We start from the raw sequence: 11,621 nt of genomic DNA on the forward strand, positions 1-11,621 counted from the left end.
TGTGTTCTTGGCTGTCACTAAGACATGACAGTATCATAGCAGTGCGTGCTGCCCGAGCCAGCAAGCAGCAGCGCCAGCAGCCTGCGCTGCCAACGCATCATGCCACCTACCTCCTACGCGAGTGACCACCAAGTGACCAGCGGGCTCTCGCGGCAGCCAAGCCTAGCGGCAACGAGACCTCAAGGTACCAACCGTGCGCCGGCTTTGAAGATCGAGACGGCGGCACCCGAACGCGCGCGTCACGCGACCTGCCTCGCCGACAACACGGCTCGCCCCGCGGCGTCGTATCTGCTCCATCGACGCGTGCTCGTGAAGTCGCACTGCGGCGATGCTCCCTTCCACGCATCACGTGGCAGGCTATCGCGGAAGCAGGTGTTGCCATTCGCCCGCCCTATTTCGTCGAGGCGCGCTCGTGACGTGGCGTCGCAGCTAATGGAAATTGAGGCATCGTTTCGCAGCTACCGACGCCGGCTTTTTCGCTCTTTCGCTATTGATATTGCTATATTGCTATTTCGCAATCTTTTGCTATTGCTATTGATGCCTTCACATCAATATCAATAATATACGGTTTAAAAAGTAATGGTCTTAGTATAGTCCATACCTGAAACCCCCCCCCCCCCCCCAAAAAAAAAAAGAAAAAACGCGCGGACGGTGAAAAGGAACGCCAGATAGAACGATGATGCAATCTCACAAACTCACCCTAATTTCAGCTCTTATAGGCCAGTATGCTGCCCTGAAGCACGCCTGCTTGGATGGATCTGACATTAAATACAACGCCGTTTACATTTCATGGCGATACTCTTTCATGACGATACTTAACATAAGATCAAAACGGTACTTCTAAACCGTACTGTTACTCTTTTTCTATACTAAGGTGAGTCGTCGGGTTTCGCTGCCAAGTTTTAACAACTTTTCCTGTTTTTTTTTCTCTCGTTTTCTTGTCTCACCAAGCTGCTGGTCACGTGATTTTGCCCGCTTTTTTGTGTTACCCTAAAATAAACATGCCCATAGATGAACCATCCCAATCTGAAACTTTTGCCGCTGTTTGTGCAGACAGGCGGAGAACCATGGTTTCATCAGTGAAGAGCATCGCACTCCTGCTGTTCTCAGTGCTCATACTTCTGGCGAGCCTGTGCTGCCAGGTGGAATGTCAGATGCTTGCGCCTGGCATGGGGATGATGCCTGGCATGGGCATGATGCCTGGAATGGCAGGTATGATGCATCCCATGATGGGAGGCCCAATGGCAAGGATGCAGATGATGAGGCTTATGGGTTGAAGCTCTTCTGCTACGGCATGATCCTTCATGGAAAAATCTTTCTACGCCTTGCAAAGGGTGGCGGCGACTGAACGAATAAAAGAACGAAATGTTTATCCTTTCTTCATGTTTTTGACCTTTCTTCATTTATTCATTCTTATACATAGAAATACCATATATGATGCACAAATAGATGTTCAATGCACACATGGGTATTTTTGGTGGGCGACTAATGCTGTCTATTGTTCAAATTTCATACTTAAGTGTCATTTGGGCCTACATAACACTTTTGCGTCTACAACTTGCTCGCTTTTTCAAGAGGCAATGAGAAATACGCCTCTGTAGCGATGCCACGGAAGAAAAATGTACAGTTTCCCCAAAGTAAATCTTGATCGTTCATAGCAGCGACACTATCCACTTTGCGCGCGCTTTGTCCCTCCGGATTTCACTGCATGGCGTGCTTTTAGTGCCTGCTACCGCGAAAGAGTCACTGCGCCCGCTTGTTGTTTCGGTGGTGTGAGGAGTTATTATGAAATTATCGTCTAGCGAAATGGTTGTGGCATTGCTAAGGTGCAAACAGGTTGTCCGGCGTAGTACGCTTGTCACAAAATATCTTACAGGCTAAAGAATGGGTATCGAGTAGCGGTTCAGCGGCACGCTCACCCGTGTTGCTTAGGTTGTCTGTAGCGCGCCGAAGCACGGAGTCATCCACGTATTTCATTTATATTCGTAGTTCTAAAAACCTTAGCGAACGAAAGCAAGAAATAATTCACAGTATTTTGATAGTGAACCAATCCTCACCTACTGCACTTAGAGCGCTCGCTCCAGTTTTATTGCGCGAGGCACGTGCTCAGCATACGTGAACCGCTAACATGGTATGCATGGATTGTTGCTTGAAAAGGCGGAAAACTAATGCGTGATATCTCTAGCTCTGGTGATGGTATAAATTGAAAGGTTTTACGTGCCAAAACCCAGATATTATTATGAGGCACGACTCCGGAAATTTGAACCACCTGAGATTCTTTAACGTGCACCTAAATCTAAGTACAAGGGTGTTTCCGCATATCGCTCCCATCTAAATGCGGTCACTTTGGCCGGGATTCAATCCCGCGACCTCGTGCTTAGCAGCGCAGGACTATAGCCCCTAAGCAACCACGGCGAGTTTTGGTGATGTTTCCCAATAGTGTTTTAGAATTTCATGTGGGGGAACTCATCAAAATGGCCGCTGTTGCGGCTTAGGGTGGCTCTAGAGCAAGGAATCCACCAAACCCATCCACGAGTACGTCCAGTAGTAGGAATGCAAGGAAAATGGTTTAAAGGATTAGTTACACGGCTCCAGTTGCCGTAGCCCACTCCATGCAGGAGCAAGTAAAACGTCCGAGTTTACATCAGGACCCTGCGTCCCACTGCACGAAAAGCCCCCACTTTTAATACCGTCGTCTTCCCTAGTGGAGTGGACTATGGAATCTGAAGACTGGACAGCAGCAAATCACAATCGTCGAATTCATTGAATCCGTTGCGATACCACGCCTACGAAGCCCGCTGGTATGGAATATGCGCCAGGATAGCAACCTCCGAATCCAATTTCGCCGTCGTTGTTCTGTAGCATTTGATGTTAACACCCTCCTCAACATTTGTTCAAGCCGTCAGGTAGTCGGGGGACGGGGACGGTAGTGGCCTTTTGCAGACCCGTCTACAGTCGGTGTCCACGCTGCGTTGACGTCTGGATAGGCGCTGAGGGATGGGTGGGGGCTTGCCTCGTGGCAAACGTATAATTAACGCTTTTGTGGTGTAGAGACGCAACAAACACCTCAGCCGCCAAGAGATTTGACCTCAGGGTGACCAGATGGCAGGTTGCCTGAAGCGTCGACGTTCAGTCGCGCCCTCAGGGATCGTTCTAGGAGTGATGAATGATGTCCCACGGCGACTCGAAGGCCCAGCCCTCGCTTCTTCCTGTCTACCTTCCTGGGAATACACACACACACACACACACACACACACACACTCGTCGGCGTTCCCGAGCGACTCGCCTACCAGACGCCATGATCCCCGCATGGCTTTACAGTGTTCTACTCCCTCTTTCGTTCTCTCTCCTTTCTACTCGTGGCGCGCTCTCGACAATACAGAAATTGATTGCCTAACTCAATAACATCGCTCAAGCGATACGTACAAAACACATTTCTAAAAAAATTTGTTCTGAGTTCGTTGCTTGAAATCCCCGGCTCAGACCGTCTGCATTCTTATTCTGGCTCCCGTTCTTACACTGCACCTCGAAGTTGTACTCCTGCAAGATGAGACTCCATCTCAGCAGTCTCCCGTTTTTTTTCCTGATATTTGTTTCACTCATGCAAGAAGTCAATGATCGCTGTCGACCGTGAATTTAGTGCCTTGAATATAGCATCCTGGCTAATGAATGGCCAAAACTATTCACAGCCACTCTTTATCCGAGGTGCTAAACGATTTTTCTCGCGGTGTCAGTTTTCTACTGAAGTATAGCACAGTATGCTTTTCTCCGCGTTAATTAAGCTGGGCAAGGACGACACCTGGACCGCGGTTCTTGGCGCCACACCAGAGAATGCATTCTCTGCAGAAATCTGGCGAGACAGGTAGAGGCCATGAAGACAAATCCTTCCCTCAAAACAACCCACATTTCAGAACAAGCTCCGTAATTCTTCCACTTTCCTGCGATTTACGCAGTAACATTTTCTTTCTCTTGTCCTAAAAAACACGAGCTAATTAATGAACAAAACAATTCTTGTTTGAATTAGGCGTTTGAAATTGCACAAAGATTCGAGCTCGTTTTTAAGCACTTCCACGCACGCTCTAGGCGATATTAAAACGCTGCCGCCTGATGAATACACGTGCGAGACAAGCACCAACGCGTTGCTCCTCTGTGTCCGAGCGAGACACGCCTTAAAGGAATCGTAGAAACACTTTCTAAATTGTGAGGTTAACAAAGCCTCCGCAAATTGGGCGCATTTCTTAAAAAAAATCTCGCGACCACTTTTGAAAATTGAACTGCCACTTAAGCACAACTACACGTCTCGAACAAATAACCTAGACTTGGCGGTGCAAGTGCATCTTGCCAAAAAATTAAACCGATCTGCTCGAAAAAAAAAAACTACATATCAAGAAACAAAGTTTCAAAGATTTATGAGTGCGCTAAACCATCTCCTTAAGCAGTGCTCGAGGTGGCTGGTGTCTGACAGCTCTTGTCAAACTTGTCAAGTAGAGAAAACATAGGGCACTTCGTCCATTTCTCTAGCTGCAGAGCCCTGATACATTTCTTACTGTCCACCTGCCTTTTTCGCATTGCACAACTAATGCACTTGTCCTTGGGTACTAGGCGCGAACACACACAGAAACAAGAAAGGAGACGGGACAGACACCTCCCGTCTCCTTTCTTGTTTCTGTGTGTTCGCGCCTGGTACCCAAGATGAATTATGACCAACTCGCCCAACAAGACGTCCTTTTAAAACTAATGCACTGCCTGGTATTACAATTTCGCGTGGCTGACCACCGCGCTCTCCCGTGTCATACAGGCTGCACCTGGAAAAGAACTAAACGAGGGTTAACATAATTCCCCCTGGCAATTATGTTACCCCCTCCTCCGCGCCGAACGTCGCTTTCTTTTCAAGTTAGCCTAACGACTCGGACGCGATCTAACTGAAGGACAACGCGCATTTCTAAATCTTTCATTGCACTGCCCACCGGCTTTAGTGGCTTTAAGTTTACTGAATTGAATTGAATCTGTGGTGTTTATTGGCGCAAGGGACAGGTATGGCCAAAGAGCGCCAAGCCAGTGTTGATGAGTTTGCAGTGAAGTTATGGCTTCTATGTAGTGGGTGTGACGTGGCTGTAAAGGGGCCTTAAAATATCGTCGCTCTAATGTTCATAAAGTTTATGTGTAATAAGATTATGGAAATGACAAAAGACGTGTACTATGAGCATTAAGGCGCATTGCGAAATAATGATACCATATAAAAATGTCATCATCATCATCAACCTGGTTACGCCCAATGCAGGGCAAAGGCCTCTCCCATACTTCTCCAACTGCCCCGGTCATGTACTAATTGTGGCCATGTGGTCCCTGCAAACTTCTTAATCTCAACCGCCCACCTAACTTTCTGCCGCCCTCTGCTACGCTTCCCTTCCTTTGGAATCCAGTCCGTAACCCTTAATGACCATCGGTTATCTTCCCTCCTCATTACATGTCCTGCCCATGCCCAATTTCTTTTCCTTGATTTCAACTAAGATATTGCTACGGAACAGCCGCCACAGTGTGGCTGCACTGAGGAGGACGAAAACGACGTGTGTGTACGTTTGATATAGCGTCGCCATTTTGGCCTCCGTGAGCTTCCCTGTAAATAAATTGTAAATAGTATTCGGCTTCAGCTTCACGTAACATTAATTTGGTGGAGGTGGACGTTCCCCGTACCCGTCATGCAGCCTCTCAGCGGTCGCAACGGCGACAATGCAACTTCGGCTCCTGCTGGCGGCACTTCATCTATGCAAGCGTCTCCGTCTGCAGCCCCGACCTACGTCGCCGCTTCCCCACTTCGGGATCCTGGTGTTTTCAACGGAGTCGGCCGTCCTGATGTTGACGACTGGCTCCGCTTATGCGAACGTGTCAGCACCAGTCACAGGTGGGATCCGACTAATATGCTTGCCAACGTACTTTTCTACCTCGACGGAGCTTCACTGGCGTGGTTCCAGACTCACGAAGAGGAGATCTCTAGCTGGGATCTCTTCAAAGACAAGCTACGCGACCTTTTTGGCAATCCGTTTGGTCTACAAGTCAAAGCCAAGAAAGCCCTTGCCGCACGTGTACAGACGTCGACCGAGTCCTACGTTTCGTACATTCTCGACGTCTTGGCCGTTTGTGCCAAGGCTGACCCGAACATGACTGAGGACGATTAGGTTAATCATGCTCTCAAAGGCATTGCTGATGACGCCTTCAATTTACTGGTGTTTACGAACGTCACCAGCATCGATACCCTCCTCAAGGAGTGCCGCCGTCTCGAGCATGCTAAAAGCCGCCGGGTATCCCAGCACATCACGCGACTTCCCAATACAGCTGCTACGTCATCCTGTGACGACCTCTTCCACCAGCCGTCGCGATGTGACAACTTGACCCGCATCATTCCTCGTGAGGTCGAAGCGGCACAACCGGCGGCCCCTTCATTCCCGTTAACTGATCATTCTCCGGTGACAATCTCCTTGATTCAGGCCGTCGTCCGTCAAGAGTTGTCCAAGGTCGGCCTACAATCCCTTCGTTCCGTACGCTCGGAACCTTTGTCTCCACGCACGTCCCCACCGCGCTCTTCTTACTCCTCTTATAGACAGCGCAACTCCTCCGAATGGCGAACCGTGGACGACAAGCCGATCTGTTTTAACTGCCGACGCATTGGACATGTCGCTCACCACTGCCGCAGCCGCTGAACTTACTTCTCCGACGCGCTATTATCCTGATTACCCCCCTCGCCCCTCTAGCGCATCCTTTTCGTTCGCCTCTTCTATGCCCGCTCCATCATCTGACCCTGCGACACCTTTGACACGACCCCGCTACTCCCGTTCGCCTTCTCCCTCCCGCCGCCAATCTCGCTCGCCCCCGTCGCGGTGTGCTCCTTCTCCGACCTACTCGCCGCACCCCCGACCGGAAAACTAGACAGTGCAGCTTCTGGAGGTGAAGCTGCATTGACGACATTGGCCCGAAATGCTCGCTTCACCTTACCCACGAACAAGAATCTTTTGGACGTTCTCGTCGACAATGTTCCTGTGTGCGCGTTGATTTACACCGGGGCGCATGTGTCAATTATGAGTGCTGCTCTTCGCCATGGGCTCAAGAAAGTTCTGACGCCTGCCCCGAACAGAATTGCTCAAGTCACCGATGGAGGGACTGTCGCTATTGTTGGCATGTGTTCTGCCCGGCTCACCATTGCTGAGAGACACACCGTCGTTGTCTTCGCCGTCATCGAGCATTGCCCTCACGAACTCATTCTCGGTCTGGATTTTCTTGCCAATCATTCTGCCCTCATTGACTGTTCGGTCGGCTCACTTCGCCTTGACTTGCCTCTTCTTGCCGACCCTGTGGACCCGCCTCCAAGCCATCTGAGCTGCATGAATTTTATTCGCCTACCGCCTCACTCTGTGACACACGTCGACTTATACGTTATGCTTACACATGGTGTTACCGTGCCGCACACTGTGCTGAAAATTAGTGGCAACCGCACCTGCCTTCCACTTGTCAATTTCGCGCTAACCACGCAAGTTCTGCCTCAAGGGATCTCCTTGGCTATAATTAGCGCTTTGCAGGATGATGAGGTCGAGCCATTCACAGTGGAAGATTGTTACAGCTCAGCCCATACCGTGACGTCATCGCACGGTACTGAAGTCGACATTAAGATGGTTTCCTCCGACCTTACACCTGCTGAAGCTGAAGCTCTTTGCCGCGTTCTTGAAGGCTATCGCGACATTTTTTACTTTGACTATAGACCCTTAGGTCAAACGTCCGTCGTGACCCATCGCATAAATACTGGCGACGCGAACCCTATTCACCGACGTTGATATCGTGTTTCTGCGTCGGAACGAACTGTTATCCAACAGGAAGTCGAAAAGATACTTGCAAAGGACATTATCTAGCCTTGCTATAGTCCCTGGGCATCTCCCGTCGTACTTGTCAAAAAGAAGGATGGAACGTGGCGCTTTTGTGTAGATTATCGCCACCTGAACAAAATCACAAGAAAAGGACGTGTACCCTTTGCCGCGTATTGATGACGCTCCAGACTGCCTGTACGGTGCCAGCTAATTTTCTTCTATCGACTTACGCTCCGGCTACTGGCAGATATCCGTCGATGACATGGACCGAGAGAAGACTGCATTTGTTACCCCTGACTGCCTTTATCAGTTCAAGGTGATGCCTTCCGGTCTCTGTAACGCGCCCGCCACCTTCGAATGAATGATGGACTCTTTGCTTCAGGGGTTCAAGTGGTCCACCTGTTTGTGCTATCTGGACGACGTCATCGTTTATTCGCCCACATTCGGCACGCATCTAGACCGTCTTTCAGCGATTCTTGACGTGTTCCGCCGCGCCGGTCTTCAGTTGAACTGGTCAAAATGTCATTTCGCTCGCCGCCAAATCGCCGTCCTTGGAAACCTCGTAGACGCCAGAGGCGTGTGACCCGATCCGGACAAAATTCGCGCCGTTACGAATTTTCCTGTTCCGAAGTCTACCAAGGACGTGCGTAGTTCCATAGGGCTGTGCTCTTATTTCCAACGCTTTGTGAAAGATTTTGCGACCATCGCACGTACCCTTACCGACCTCTTGAAGAAAGACGCCCCTTTTTCTTGGGGTCCTGACCATGCCGCATCTTTTTTGCAGCTGACTACTCTCCTTACTACGCCTCCAATTTTGGCCCACTTTGACCCGTCTGCCTCAACGGAAGTTCGAACTGATGCCAGTGGTCACGGCATAGGAGCAGTGTTACTACAGCGCCAGCGTGGACATGATCGCGTTATAGCCTATACCAGCCGACTTATGCACCTGCCGAGCGCAATTATTGAATCACAGAGTGCGAGTGCCTCGCTCTTGTGTGGGCTGTTGCGAAATTTTGTCCATACTTGTACGGACGCCCCTTTTGTGACATCACTGATCACCACGCTCTCTGCTGGCTATCCTCGCTCAAGGACCCCACGGGACGACTCGCTCGCTGGGCGTTACGCTTGCAAGAATATACCTTCTCTGTGGTATATAAGACAGGACGCTTGCACCAGAATGCCGATTGTTTGTCCTGCTACCCCGTCGACGAACCGGCTGATGCGGATGCCATCGCTTGCGTTTTCTCTGTGTCCCAGTTGCTTCAAATCGGCAACGAGCAACGGCGCGATCCTTCATTACGAGCCCTCATCGACCGTCTGGAGTCAACTCGTGGCGACGCCTCTCTCCGGATTTTTCTCCTTAAGGATGGGGCATTATACCGCCGCAATCTTGATCCACACGGCCTTGACCTTCTGCTCGTGATTCCATCGCACCTTTGTTCGACTGTCCTCCAGCAACTTCATGATGCTCCCTTGGCTGGACACTTGGGAGCCTCGCGCACAAACGACCGTGGTCGCCGTCGATTCTTTTGGCCGGGTCTCGCGCGCTCCGTGCGGCGCTACGTTGCCGCTTGTGGGCCCTGTCAGCGCCGGAAGGAGCCCCCCTGCAGCTGGATGTTTGCAGCTGGATCGCCTGGATGTTTCCAGCCGATCGACCTCCTACCCAAACCCTTTTTCCGTGTGGGTCTAGACCTTCTTGGACCATTTCCTCTCTCGGGCTTCGGAAACAAATTGGTCGCGATCGCTACCAAGTATGCTACGCGGTACGCAATCGCCAGCGCCCTCCCGACAAGTTGCGCCACTGACGTTGCTGACTTTCTGCTCTATGACATCATTTTAGTGCACGGTGCTCCGCGCAAATTACTCACTGACCGTGGCCGCAGCTTTCTGTCGGCAGTCCTCGAGGACATCCTCCGCTCCTGCTCGACAAAGCACAAGTTCAGCACGTCCTACCACCCACAGACCAACTGCCTCACGGAGCGCTTCAACCGGACCATCACCGACATGCTTTCGAAGTACGTTGCGACCGACCACCACGACTGGAATCTTCGCTTATCATATGTGACGCTCGCGTATCATGACGATCGCGTCACGACACCGCCGGCTATTCACCATTCTATCTCCTATATGGCCGAGAACCCGTGTTGCCCTCGGACACTTTGCTGCCCTCGGCCACACGTTCCGCCACTGAATACGCCCGCGACGCGATCGCACACGCCGACCACGCGCGTCAGCTCGCCCGCACCCTACTCGAGGCATCACAGGAGCATCAAAGATGCCTCTATGATTGCCACCATCGTGACGTGCACTTTTCTCCGGGTTCTCTGGTGCTTCTCTGGTCACCCGTTCGACGTGTGGGCCTTTCCGAAAAGCCGCTGTCGCGCTACACTGGCCCTTACTTTGTGGTACGACAAGTGACCATGTCACGTATGAAATCATCCCCGCCGATCTCTCAACGTCATCGTCAGCTGCAAATGACGTCGTTCACGTGGCAAGACTTAAACCATACCACACACCTTTCCCCACGGATGTGTAGATTAAGCACCGGGATCGTGATTCTACAGCCGGGGGTGATGCTACGGAACAGCCGCCACAGTGTGGCTGCACTGAGGAGGACGAAGACGACGTGTGTGCCCGTTTGATATAGCGTCGCCATTTTGGCCTCCGTGAGCTTCCCTATAAATAAATTGTAAATAGTATTCGGCTTCAGCTTCACGTAACAATAGCATTAACTCGCGTTTGTTCCCTCACCCAATCTGCTCTTTTCTTATCCCTTAACGTTACACCTATCATTCTTCTTTCCATAGCTCGTTGCTATGTATAAAGTATAAGTATAAAAATGTATAAGTATAAAAAATCTATAAGATTCCAAAATTAACTAGAGCACCAAGGCCTCGTTAGAGCCCTTGAGACACAAGGGCGTAGACGCATGTGCTATACAATACAACTGTCACAGCGGCATCCTCTGCAAAGAGCTTCCGCTACAAACTTAATGGGCGTATAACATGTAGTACCCCTTCATTAAGAAATTGAGGACTGCTTTGGTGTTAAAAAACGGCTCTTTACCTAGAAACATAGCCGGGTGAATAGGGACGCAACAATGATACGCAAGAGGAAAATGCTTCTTTCTCTCAGATTCGGCTTTCCGACACTCCAAGAGGACGTGGAGGACGGTAAGCCTCTCACCACATCGACCACAGGTTGGAGGTTCGTTTCCAGTAAGCAGAAATATGTGGCTACGAAATGTGCGTCCTATTCTGAGACGGCAGGATAGGACATCTGTTCGCCGTGATTTTGTTGGGGAGGGCCAAAAACCTAACTGTGGCGTTATAACGTGCAGTTTATTATTTGTTTCTGCGTTCCACATGCGTTGCCAGTGTTGTCGCGGTTTCTTTCTTAAGAAAGGCTTCAGATCTGTGACAGGGACAGCAGCCGTAGGAAAAGTGGTTACTGATGTGAGTGATGTGGCCATTTTATCAGCCAGTACATTGCCCTCGATATCTCTATGACCAGGTACCCAGCATATAACTACGTGTCTATGTGATAGATAGATAAATATGGCATAAGAGTGAGTAAAGTGCAATGAAAACAGGATTTTTATGCTTCTGTAAAGTATTTAGGGCTTTTACAAGACTTAGCGAGTCTGTGAATACAATTGCTCTGTCGAGTTTTAATTTTTTATATGTTTTACTGCAGACAGTACTGCATAGGCTTCTGCAGTGAAGATACTTGTTTGCGGGTTCAATACATCACATTTAGAAAAAGATG

General features: G+C 50.1%; 1 long non-coding RNA gene across 1 annotated transcript in view; it reads left to right on the forward strand.

Annotated features, from left to right (window-relative positions):
* Positions 1-1,378, forward strand: part of LOC140213494 (uncharacterized) — a 36,227-nt gene extending 34,849 nt beyond the window's left edge. The window contains exon 4 of the long non-coding RNA XR_011890339.1: positions 1,054-1,378. This is a non-coding gene — a long non-coding RNA (uncharacterized lncRNA). The remainder of the gene's footprint in view (positions 1-1,053) is intronic.
* Positions 1,379-11,621: the final 10,243 nt, after the last annotated feature.

Source organism: Dermacentor andersoni, chromosome 10 (assembly GCF_023375885.2).
Source record: "Dermacentor andersoni chromosome 10, qqDerAnde1_hic_scaffold, whole genome shotgun sequence".
Taxonomy (NCBI): Eukaryota; Metazoa; Arthropoda; class Arachnida; order Ixodida; family Ixodidae; genus Dermacentor; species Dermacentor andersoni.